Source organism: Parasteatoda tepidariorum, chromosome 5 (genome assembly GCF_043381705.1).
Source record: "Parasteatoda tepidariorum isolate YZ-2023 chromosome 5, CAS_Ptep_4.0, whole genome shotgun sequence".
Classification (NCBI taxonomy): domain Eukaryota; kingdom Metazoa; phylum Arthropoda; class Arachnida; order Araneae; family Theridiidae; genus Parasteatoda; species Parasteatoda tepidariorum.
The window spans coordinates 51,550,179-51,563,742 of NC_092208.1; positions in this window are offsets into that span (position 1 = coordinate 51,550,179).

The following is a 13,564-nucleotide window of genomic DNA, read 5'->3' on the forward strand; positions in this document are numbered from 1 at the left end:
CCAAAACACGAAAATTAAAAAAAAATTTACGTGATTCAGGCATATATTCTGAAAGCTAAACTCATTTATAAGATAGATTAATTAATAAGATAAACTAATTCCTAAAGTAAAAAAAAAGCTCATTTATAAGGTAGCTTTAATAGTGTCATTTGCAAAAAAGATCTCAGTAAAAAGGTTCTTTTTTTTTAACAGCGTAAACGCCTGTGTTTATTACTTTATCATTTACTGTTATTTTTCATTTTATCATTATATAATTAATGAAACAACTTCTATGAATAGTTAAAATCAAACTCTTCTGAAACGATTGAGTCATTTATTTGTTTTGCTTTACCTTTTGTTATAGTATATTGCATTTGGCATTTTTTCATCTGTTTTTTTTATTAAAAGTTTGAATTGGGCTCTTCTCTCCAACCTCAGCAATGGTTGTGAGGGTGAAAACCAGTTTCAAGAATTTATGCTACGCTTCCCTAAATTTTGCTTTTTCCCTTACCCACAGGGATCACACCAAACCATGGAGGCCTGGTTTACATTATGTCTACGGAAGCTGCTCTTCTTCCCCTATGTATGATCTATGCTAAAAGTGCCAAGTTGTTGTCGTGCAGTGAATGTCGTTCCATTGTGGTATGCCTGAAAATAATAGTTGTCCCAAAATATGCAGAAGATTAGAATTAAATAGATCAATAATTTGAATGAAACAGTCTTTTTTTCCTCAATTATATAGATTTTTTATTCAAACCTAAAGTACATAGGATATGGTTATGTATGGAATCGGGAAAATTGAGCTTATCGGGAAAATTATTTCCACGGCTTTTCTGGCATATGCTCACTCATTTATTAAAATTTTCCATGACAATTTTTCATGAAGTTGGCTAAATTTCGTAGATGCTACGTTGAATTTTTACCTTCAATGCATGGTTTGGACGTGGGAGTTCGTAGGCATACAATTATAACTTCAGTTAACCTCTTCTTAACAGCTTGCGATCGGGGAATGTCGCATGTAGTAATTGGATTGTTTCAGGATTTTCAACAATGAAAACGCGTTGTTCTTAATTTTAGTGCTGCATTTTTACAAACCCTAAACTGTCAGCTGTGTAACTTTTTTCTTGGTCGCCAGCACTAAATAATCAGTTTTCTATTTAATTAATGCCTTGCTTTAATTTTGAGACACTCTTTAGATAAGTTAGCCAAAAATGGGTGTACCATCTAACAAACTCCTTTTGCGGAAGTTTGCTATGGATCTGTTGCCTCAAGAATCAATTTGGCAGAAAGAGATTTACATATATCCAAGCTAAAACAAAGATTAGGGAGAATCCTCCGGAGTAGCACTTTCCTTAATCTTCCGAACTATCATAGTTACAGAGCGGTCATTGCTTTTTGATTACACGATTGTTTTTGTGATCAAGATTATCGACTTCAGATCGCCAACAGCCCTGCTTGCCCTCAACGTTGTGATTACATGCTAATGACTGTGGGTAGCATCCCTCACTTCCCGGGATAGAAGAAAGGATCTATCTACTTCCCATTATTGGGAGGCTAGAGAACTTTCATCCAATTTAAAAATGTAACGCTTCCCCATCTGTTTTTCTTATTGGGTACTTGCACTTCAAGAAGAAGAAGATCACGGATACCCACACATGTTACCTATGACGCCGTTGCCAGCTGATCGTTTATTAGCAAAATGGCGTAGTAAAGTTGAGCTAAGTTTTTCCACATGAGTTAGAATGTTATTTAACGTGAAGTTGATCAAATACAGTACGTATCTCACATCGAATTTATTAAAACATAATTCTTTCTCGTCTGCGTCTTTTACTAAACGTAGATTTATTATTTGTTTATGTATTTTCTTGTAACCATGATAGATTTTTGTTGCCCCCCCCCCAAATATATTTTGTGTATTGTTATTTGTTTGTTTTGTCTTATTTCTGTCAGCAACTTCGATGCATAATTAGTTTGTTTACGTTCTACATTGCCTGATGTCTGTGTCAAGTAAGAAATGCGTGGTGAAGGAACTTAAATCCTTGTGAAAAAATCTTTGTTCTCGAAATAAAATTAAGAAAAACCAGTAGCTAACATAAGCAAATACCACGTATCAACAGCCAATCAGGATGGACCTACGTCACTTACAGATATCCCATTGATTACTTTTATTTGTCTATGTTTTACTTGTTTAGTTATATTTGTGAATACATTTTCTTTTGTATTTTTTGTGTTTTTCATCCCTTTATGAGTAAAAAAAGCTTATAAATCTTCTGAGAGACATTTTTCCATTTTAAAACTTAAATACATTACAAGAGTGATGCCTTTAATTTATGATATAACTGAAAATATTATGCTTAGAATAATGTAAACAAATGTTTACTTGATTTTTTAAACTACTTACACTATAATTTGCTTTTCATTTCTAGAATTTTAAAATATATATAAAATTCTAATTTTAAAATTTCGTTTTTTAATTAATTTCATTTTTAAAACTGTATACATTGCAAATCAAATCATTTTCGATTTCCTAAAACATAGGAATATTACAAATTTCATCAGTTTATTCTTAGTCTTTCACATATATACTTTTTTTCGAAATTTAAAGGATGTAAAAACAAAGCTGATCATGACAATAAATAATCGAAAGTCCATTTTAAGCTTAATAAAGAAAAAAAACTTAGTTTTATCTAGTGGGCTTATTCAAATCTGAATTTTTGTCCATTTTAAATAGAACTAATAGCATTATTATTTATTAATAAATTAAATACGTAAGTTTTTAAACTTTTCTGAACTTCACTAGCCTAACTGAAACATTTTATTTTAGTCTAGAAAACAGGAAGTCGTTGTATCAGAATAGTTCTAAAAATTTTATCATGACATTGGCAAAACCCAATCAGTTTCATTATATTTTTGATAATTAATTCTTCAGAACAGGGAAAAGTTTGCTAACATTTTCACCCTTAACATGAAAGCCATTATTAAAAGTGGCATACATAAGATTTAAAAATAAGAATAGCAATCCCTTGATAATCTTTGATTCTTCAAATAGAAATTGATTTATGTTCAGAAAGAAAAATTTTATCGTTGTTTGGAAATTCTTTAATAAATGGAAGATAACAGTTAATTCTTCTCTAAGAAGCATTGCGCTCATTTCAAAATGTCAGTTGTGATTTTTATCTCAAACACGTTTCATTTTTACTTTGTATGTCAAAGAATATTTATCTTCCTTATATAAAAATCAATTTGTCGTATTAGTTTTATAACTCTGTTGGAACATCTTTATTGGTCAAAACAAATCACGAGATACGATTTTTTAATAAAAAAAAATTCAGGTATGTTACATTGTTATAATCGCGAAACAAAAAGGAGCTATTTAATTTTGAAAAACAGTATTATTTTTTATTTACTTATCCACATTTATTATTTCTATCTTATACATTTTTAATCTTTATAACTTCATAAAATTCTTAAATTTTTCTTACATATTTAGCTAAAACCTTTTTCGAATTTTTCTCTACTGCATTGTTATTTTCTATTAAAAAAAAAGTTATTACCGTCCTTGAACAGAAACTGTTATGTTAAAAAATTTTATTAGATGAAGGTCTTACCATTTCTTAACTGTTAAATGCACAGTATGGCACTTTAATTGTTTTATAAATCCATACGTTATGTATGCATTCTACCACTTTTTATTAGCTTGCTTTCATGTCTATAACAACGGAATCTTAAAATCCAAATTTCGAACATTTCCCTAATGACGAATTCGAAATTGAATTTTCAAATTTTAACTAAAATTTCGTGACCGAAACAATGCATGTTATTAAAGTTTCTTGAAAAGCACAGCTTATTTTATTTTATTTTATTTTATTTTATTTCATTTTATTTTACTTTATTTTACTTTATTTTACTTTACTTTACTTTACTTCACTTCACTTTACCTTACCATATCTTGCCTTACTTTACTTCACTCCACTCCACTCCACTATTTTATTTTATTTTATTTTATTTTATTTTATTTTATTTTATTTTATTTTATTTTATAAGCGGTATTTAATTTTCGAAGCAATCGAAGTTCATCGTAGCATCCTTATAAATTCCAAGAGACAAAGGAATTTATGGTACAATTTAATCTTCATGACATATTTTTTAATAGAACTAACCACGTGTGTCACATGGATAGGAACAACATGAGAACCTGCCTTGGTTAGCCCAACCGCAAGAGGATTATAAGCCGTGATCCGTCTATGATGAGGATATCTCGTGTCAGTATTGTGGTCTGTGTAAGATGGGGGTGAAATTTGAATGGAGCAGCCATCGGCTGGGATTCAAACCTGGGTTAACTTTGTAGGTGGACAGCTCTCTGTTCCCTATATATCATGGCTGCAGCACAATTTAATGTGAGGTTGTCTACCACTTCTGCCTTTCAAACAAGGAGAAAAATTGAATTGCATCACGTTACTACATATTATTTGATATCAGTTTCGTGTTATATAAATTCCACCTAGAGTTTAAATTGCGTTTCTCGGCATTGTGAGTCGCAGAGAATCGTCTGTAACTGTGTCAACATGACAGAATGTCAATGTACCTAATCTAAAGACAGCTGGTTCACAAATATAAAGTTATTGAATCTATATTCTGATTTCTTACGTCTATTAGTTTATTAAATGCTACTGAACAAAATTTTGATGAATATGAAATTATCTAGATAGATTCAAGTTTAGGTGAAGAGAAAAAATTTGCCGTATTTCCATTTTTGCATAATTTTTATCTAATTCTACTGCATTATTTTCAATGAATATTTAATAATCTGGTTGAATTCATGAACAAGCATTATAAACTAGATTGTGCTATATTCATCATTGCAGGTTCATCTTCTATGATTCAAGAGCTATCATTATTTTATTGTGTATTAATTGAAATAAATATTCTCATACTTCTAAATTTCATCATTTAGTGATTATTCATTACATATCACTGGTGCTAATTACTAGTGATCTGTGCCTAAGGATTGCTTTCTGTGTATACAATTACATGATAATTGATTCATAATATTCAGTCAAACCTGATTTACGTTAATAAGCGGAATACTAATGATTACTTAACTGGCGGAACCTGCGGGATTCAGATACTACAGGAAAATTTTCAATACTGTATGCTTGTTTGCATCCATTCAAGTATTACTATTATCCTCTTTTGAGTTAATGACAGTGTATGAATCAACTGCATGTTTATTCAAATTAGGGGTGTCTAAAGTAATTCTTTATTTAATTTAGTTATCTATGACTCTGATCCTGGATACATGAGCACCCGGCACTTTGGTATTCACTGAATAAATCCACTCTATGTTATCAGCGCCTTCAAGTCACCTGATTTCAACGAACTCTCCAGATTCTGTTCACGTCACCAATTGTGCCGTCCATAAATTGCGCTGCATTATCCCTTCCTTACTCCGGCCAAACATACAGGCAGAATGTCTTCGAAGGGCCTGGATCAATCGGGCTCTATCTCGGACTTAGAATCCATAGAGGATGAATTCCTACCGATGTATGATATTGGATATTGTCACTATTGTACAAGTTGTTCTTGACCAAAAACCGGAATAAGTTATTGAAGTTTTGACTATACAGCGGCTGCTTTGGTGCTCTGGGGCCGCAGTCGACTCAAAGACCAATACAAATCAGTAAAGCTAACGAACATGTTCTATTAATCCATCCAAAGGACACGGAAATAAATTCAGACTACACAAAGGAAACTACCTCCACCTCTGTCAACCGAATCGAACTGCGAATGAAAATCAAACGTGTAAATAAGGTGAGAAATAGGAGAAATAGAAAAGTTCTCTCTTGGAGAAAGAATAGCCTGTAGTAAATCTAAAGTAGTCAAACCAAAATTTTTATTATACTATATACTAAACAATGTCACAAAAGAAATCTGACTGATCTACTAAAATAACAAAATCCACAACTAAATGACGCTACCATTGAAGTTTAATTTCCCCCTCGAGCAGTTAAGCCTCAGGACCAGAGGGAATTCCTCTAGAAATAATTAAAGCCTCTTTAAGTATAGAACCCACATGTTTTGCAAAAATAGTTAACGCTTTGAACGTACTTCCCAGCAGACTGGAGACTCGGAAAATTGTACAAATACCTAAACCTGGCAAAGATCCTAAACAACCAGACAGCTACAGACATGTTAATTTAATTCCGGTGTGGGGCAGAGGCCTTATTAGGCTATTTACAAAATGATTAATCCTCTACCTGGAAAGCAACAAATTACTCAGTAATGATCAGTGAGGTTTCAGAAGATATTGATCCACATGATCGGTTTACATGAAAAATCATATAAACCGAATTGAAGTAGCAAAATCTCAGTGGGAATACCTTTAGACATAACGGTAGCTTTTGATAGGGTCGTATGGCAAAATATATTTGACGAATTAATTTGAATAGGATCTACAAACACTTCGACAAATCTGATTAGAAATTTTCCCTCCAATCGGCATATCATATATATAGAATTAGTAAAGGGACTAGTTAAATTAAAGCGATCACAGGGTTTGAGCCTCATCTGTCCTGTGGTTTCTCATTTTAATTAATTCAATCCTAGTTAATAAAAATAAAAATCAACGAAACGATAACAGTTTTCGCTGATGATTTCTTTATTTTGAATTCGAAAACAGATGATCAAAATCCTGAATATAGCATACAATTAATGCAATAGTGTTCTCAACGAGAACCCACACAACAAGGGGACCCACAGTTAAATTACAAAAGCGAAGAATAAAACTTTTATCAAGTGTAGATTATCTGGGATTTAAACTCAACTGTCGGCATCCTGGTTGCTACACCTAGATCAGGATAAATTAAACAGGATGAAAGGTGTCGACTTGGGGATCTGTCCCTACATCCAACAAAACATTAACTTAAGGCCCATATCATATGGAGCAAAAATCTGGTTTAATAATCAAGAACACAAAACAGATTATAAAATATTGAAAGAGTGTCCCTACTCACTATTACTAAAACTAACTAAGCGACATCCAACAAAGTGCTACAAATTCTCGATCACAGGACACTGCACCAATTAACTTACTTTTAAACATTGAAGAAAAATTATCCATTATCTTTCTTCATGAAAAAGACGATAATGATTTTACTTAGTTATCTGAATCATATACTAACAGGGGTAAAGTTTCAATATAATCAAGCAGATGATAAAAACATAAAATTCTTTACCGATGGATCAAACCGAAAATACAATAATGAAACAAAAACATGCTATTCATTAGCTATCCTTAGGATGGACACAAAATTGATGAAAAACTCTACAAAATAACAGATCCAGCTTTAGTGTTCATTATTCCGTCGCCTCCCATTGTTGGAACCTTGGCATAAACTTATCTTCGATATCGTCCGAAATTCATTCCATTCCTGATGTCATGTTAATTCTCTTGAGTCTTGTTTCATTCAAATTAGTGTTCAATCTCCTGTTAATGACATGAGTTCCTCATACATACTTTATTCTGTATCTTGCCCTAATTTTTTCTCATGGTCAACATTGTTCTAGTTAGCTACCAAAGTTTTTTGTTTCTAACCTTTGTTTCTCTACAATTTTTACGCTTCCATATTTAAAATATATTTTGTTAACATTCTAAGCCCTCAAAATATGCCAGATTTTCTCCCCTTAATTTTTGAAGCTAATGAAGTTTTTCATTTACAAACAACTTTTTAGTTATTTATTGGTTATTTTGCTCCGGCTTGATAATTTGGATTTTTTGGGCATTATCTCGTGTACATTATATCTTTTATCATATTCTCAGAGAGCAGTTATGGGGCAGAAGGTTCGAAATTCATAAAGAATTAATAAATAAATCATGGAAGCTTGAAACAATGTTAAATTTAACTATTCAAGTTTATGTTAGCGAGATGGAATTCAGAGATCAGTAGATCGGAGAACGCCATATTTTTTATTACACTACACCGACAGAAAGTTACACAGTTGAAACGTACATTAAGAAAGGACTAATGGAAAAGAACATCAGAGTAACAGATTTGCTTGTATTCATAGCCTTCTTAGACTCAGACTCCAATCAGAGCATTCTGATTGCAAGCGGACGTAGAAGAAAGCTGCTTCAAATAAATGTGATTACAGTTTTTCTTCAACATTTTACGCTCTATGAATTTCGTATTAAGCTTGCATCAATAACCCTTTTAAATCGAAATTGAATCTTCCTTTACGAAACAAGGCTAGAAAAATCTTGTGAAATCGAGGATAAATAATCATTCGCAAATCAAGAGTAGAAATCTTTCTCAAACCGAGTATAAATACATTTTCTCATGGTTTATTTAAGATTTTATGACCATCAGTGAAACAAGGTTTATTAGCATAGACTTTTATATGCCTTTTTTACAACTTTAAAAGTGGAGGATGTCTTGATCAGTTAGTTTTCAACCCAAACAAAATGTTGCATTTGAGGGTCTGTGCAAAGCTGGAATGAAAAAGGGCAAGCAAAAAGAAGGTTCACATTACCTGCGTATAAAAGCTAAAAAATTAATTTTTTTTCCAAAAGGTTTCTGCTTGCCTATATTCTATCTTTATGAAAAATAAAGCTTTGCATATTAATATTTCTTCTCAGCTTAACAAAGGATTAATTAGTCAACCTTTCTATGCCAACCAAATAAAAAGGAAAATACAACTTTTGCCATAAGGTTGTCTGCTATTTGGGATTATTTCTTAGTATACTATTTGACTTTTATTGCATTTTTACATCTTACTGCATTAGTGTCATGTATTATTGTCTAATTAACTTAAATGGCGCTATTTCTGTGTTTATGTTTTCTAAGCATATGATATCTATACAAAATACCATTTATGCATAAAAAATATTGCCGAAGACAAATCAAATCCCCTTTGTGCAAAAAAAAAGCGTTGAAGTTAACCAAAGATGTTATTCTGTTGCCTTAAACAAAAAGTCTCGTGAAATGATCTATTAATTCAAAAGTGTCAGTTAACTATAGCCAAAAGAAAAATTATCTTCTGAGTGAAATTTTCCGTCAACGTACGAGTACATTGACAAAATATAAGCTTTCATAATCCACTTTAAAGAATAGGCTTAAGGAATTACAGAACAATGGGATGTGTTCTTTCCTGAACTCCCGAATAAAAGTCTTTATTAAAAGTGGCATGAAAAGAAGAAGAAAAAATCTTCTCAAAATAGAAACCCTAACCTCTGAAATACTCGATGGAACTTCGATTAAAAACTGCTTTATATTCAGGAAGAAAAAGATTAGCGTTGTTAAGAAAATCTCCGAAAAACTAGCGTCGACAGCCGATCCCGCCATTATAAGCCTTTCACTAATTTCAAGGGGAATTAATTTCATTAATTACCGATCAAGAATAAATAATGACCTGGTACATCTACTTCTGACGTTAACAGAAGATAGAGTAATGGAAGAGAAAAGGGAAGTGCGAGTCCATTTTTCAAAAATTTGCCGCTTCCTTCTGAGTTGCCATATTTTATTTTACTTTTCTCGTCTGAAGTCGTTTGACACATTGAAGTACATTTTTGAATTTCAAACTTACTACAGAAATATTGACTGAAGAAAAATTTATGAGTCTTATAAAGGAAAATTCTTTAGGATTTTATGAACGCAAATGAGATTAAGTTAGAATAATGTGTTGGTAGTAATAGCGTGCACATTTTAAGAAAAGAATGATGTAAGTACTCATCATTCATGGAATCAGAGTAAATTAATTTTTTAAATAATTATTCCTCCATTGTAGTAGTTGTAAATTATTTTGCCTCTTTTACCATTTTTATTCATAAATTGTATTGTATTTGTTTTAGAAATTCGAGAAAACGATGATTCATTAAAGTTTCCTTCATTAACGAGATAAATAATTAAGAATTATTATTTTCATTATAAAACTGGTGTTGCTCAAAGTACCTAAAGGGTTTACCAATTTTTACTTTTCAACTAGCATTATCCATTTTATATTGAATGCTATTTTTAAAAATAAATCTTTGCTCAATATTTCTTTTCGTTTACATTACTCTTATCATTTGGAGAAGAAAACTAAGGTAGATTAAAGGAACTTGAGATTAGAATTTCAAATTTTTCTGGGAATGTAAATTTTCAAAATTATCACTTTATAAAATTTCTTTTTGATTAAGTGATAATGAAAAGTTGAAGTTCATCAATTTTCAACAGCATATTTTCTCAAATTATGTAGATCCGGATTTCTATTTTATCTGTCAGAATTAATCGAAGTGATACATTAGGGTTGCCCAAATGGAAATTGGATTCACTTGATAGCGTCAGAAATACAACAGTCAAGGTTATAACAGAAAGATAAGCATATTGCACTGCTGTTTCCTAATAGATGGTTAATTAGTTCGAAGGAGAAGGAGCTTGGTAAATGCAAAATTGTGTAAAAAAGGATCCGCCCAGAACATAGAACAGCTCATATAATTACGAATTTCAGTTGATGCATGCATTCACCGCCAAGGGTTTTGAAGCTTGAGGCGAATACTATCTGAGACAAACAAATAGGCTTTAAGCCAATAGGATAAGCGCTTCCAAGAAAGGAAATCTTTATACTATCCAATCCAATATTGATAAAAGAGTTCTGGTGGCTCAATGGGAAGAGTGTTTGCTATCCAATGAGATGAACTGGTTCGAATCTCAGCGATGATTGGTCAATGATCGGTCACCCGACTCGCACCGACCACAGTGATGACGTAAAATATCCTCAGTGGTAGACGTATCATGGGTTAGAGTTTCCTTGCCGTCAGGCTTACCGCGTAACATTTTAATGGTTTTCCTCCCCATGTTGCGCAAATGCTGTTTAGTTCCATCAAAACGTCCTCCTCGAAAGCAAATTTCTTCCATTACTTGATCCATGAGTTCCTTTGTCTTCTACATTGGGTTCAAAATTACAAGGCTGCGGAGTTTAACATCAGTAGTTGTAAACCAAAAATTGGATCGGCTGTTCAACGACGGTTATAAAATAAAAATATTGATGAACAATTTCAATCGATATGGGAATTGCTGTGACCAAGAGCTTGCAATTTCCATAGTGACTCATGAATTTGTTGATGTTGTTGATAAATCAAATCGAAGCTCTTGTTGTGACACAGGTAAAGAAATGCTGCTGACAATTTCTACCGTGAAAACCCATATTACTTTGAGTTGTTTAAATCTGGCGTATTCTTCAGAGTTGGATTTTGTATTTAATCTTAAATGATCTGAGTCGCAATGGCTCAGGGGATAGAGCGTTCTCCTTTCAATGAGCTGAACCGGGGTTCGATCCCGGCGAAAGCTGGTCGATACGAATTCCGCATCCGGCTTGCACCGACCACAGTGCTGACGTGAAATATCCTCAGTGGTAGACGGATCATGTGGTAGAGTCCCCTTGCCGTCAGGCTAACCGTAGGAGATCCTCGTGATCTTCCTCTCCATGTAAAGCAAATGCAAGTTAAATCCATCAAAAAGTCCTCCACGAAGGCAAATTTCTCCCAATACTTGATCCAGGAGTTCCCTTGTCTTCTGAATGGGATTCAAAATTACAAGGCTACGGAGTGGAACATTAGTAGTCCTAAATCCAAAAAAATTAGGTCGGCTGTTCAAAGACGGTTATAAAATTAAATAAAATCTTAAATGATCCAGCTATCATTGGATTGCAACACTATCATTGTTAAACTCAATTTCCAAATTAAAGTATAGAATCAAACATTTACTTAAATTAATGAATAAACTATGAAAATAAATAGCTTCATTCTTTTTTAATGGTAATGTTAGCATTCGAATTAGAGCATAAGTTTCTGTATAAGTAGACATAAAGTCCATTAAACAGCCATGACACAAACATCATCATTTTTTGATGAGTTTTAAGTTTAAACTATGTCAATGGTCTTTACCATCGATTTTAATATTTGAAGGCTAAAAACTATAGTAGATAATCGCTATTCCGGAATAATAGGAATTTTTGCGTGTTCTTGAATTACCGTATCAGATTATCCGAAATGCTAATTAGTAATTATTGTCTCACGCAATTTATGACTATAAAACTAAAGTCAAAGCTGTTTTTCTAGTCGTGTTATACCAAGATTCATTTGAATTTCGGAGATCATTATTTTTTAATGAGGCAAACAGATGTACATTTGATGTAGATATTTAAATCCTAGAATAGCCCGCGCTTTGGCGACTTTTTGAAATATCGCCAAGTTGGCGAATTTTACTTGGATCAGCGTTGTTTTTTTTAATATTAAAAAAGAAAAACAATTTAAATTTTTGCAAATTTTTTAAAATATTTTTAGTAAAATAAAATAAAAAAATAATTTGTATTACAACAGCAAATATCTTCCGGAATATCTTCCGTCAACCTAGTTTGGCGAGGGGTTGGCTATTCTAGGATTCACCCGTAGATGTTTTTGTTTCCTTTCCAAAATCGTTTTCAGAAATGGAAGGCATTCGTGTTAAAAATTTATCACTTTTCGATATTATATCGTCAATATTATTCACGCAATAAGCAAACACACTTGTGAGTGACGGTTTTATGATAATTTATCGTGATTTGTAACCACATGAATTAGAACTCACTCACCTAAATTGAAATTCATATTTTGTCTTAAAAAGGTAACATGCAACAAGTGGGTTTTTCTCGTAATTGATTTATTAATATTCCTGCAATGATTTTTTTGTTCATTTATTTATTTATTTACAATGTTTGAGAAGTAGCATAATTTCTCTATATCAGGAACTTACAGATCACAGAAGTTTAGATTACTGGGAATCAGCTATATTATTAAGAATTGATCAAATGAGAAGAAAAATCAATTTTATTTTATTTATTGCGATCATTTGGATGTGACTTGTCGTTTTGTAGAGTAAGCGCGGTGCCATCTCTCAACAAATGGTTGAACTATATTCATAGTTACTTGTTAAACTGTCGCCCTTACCGAGGAAGAAACACATAATTAATATAATTAGCTAAAAGAAGGTATTTCATGAACAAAACAGTTTTTTTTTTTCATAATTTAGTATTTTTGACTATGATAATGTAAAGTACGAGGCAGCTTTCAAGACACCGTAAAAATTATAGCAATCCATATTCTCTTTCCAATAATTTTTTATCATCCTAATTCTCTCTTCCATAAAAAATATAACATTTTCATTTTCATTACTATTATTCTGTCAACTTATTGTGCGTACTATATTAGGTTTAATCAAATATCTTCAACGAAGTTTCTTATTTTAAAAGTATAAGTAAGGGCGCTTTTTCATTACACGACACGATACCGACAAAATCGGACGACAAATGTGTGAACGACAATGTCGTTGCCGGATCGTTTAAGCAATTGTTTTTTCACTTGTCCGATATCGTTAGTCCGAGAAGTAGAAATTCTTGTTCATTCAATGTTTTGAGCTTGAGTGTGTAGAGACATAAAATTTAAATAATTTATTTGAACGTGTTTCGAAAAATTATAAGTTTTAGTTTTGAATTCGTTTTGGCAACGGAGTTAGATACATAATAAATGTTGTTGTGTTCTAAAATGTTTAAGAAATAAAATATGTTATTTTTT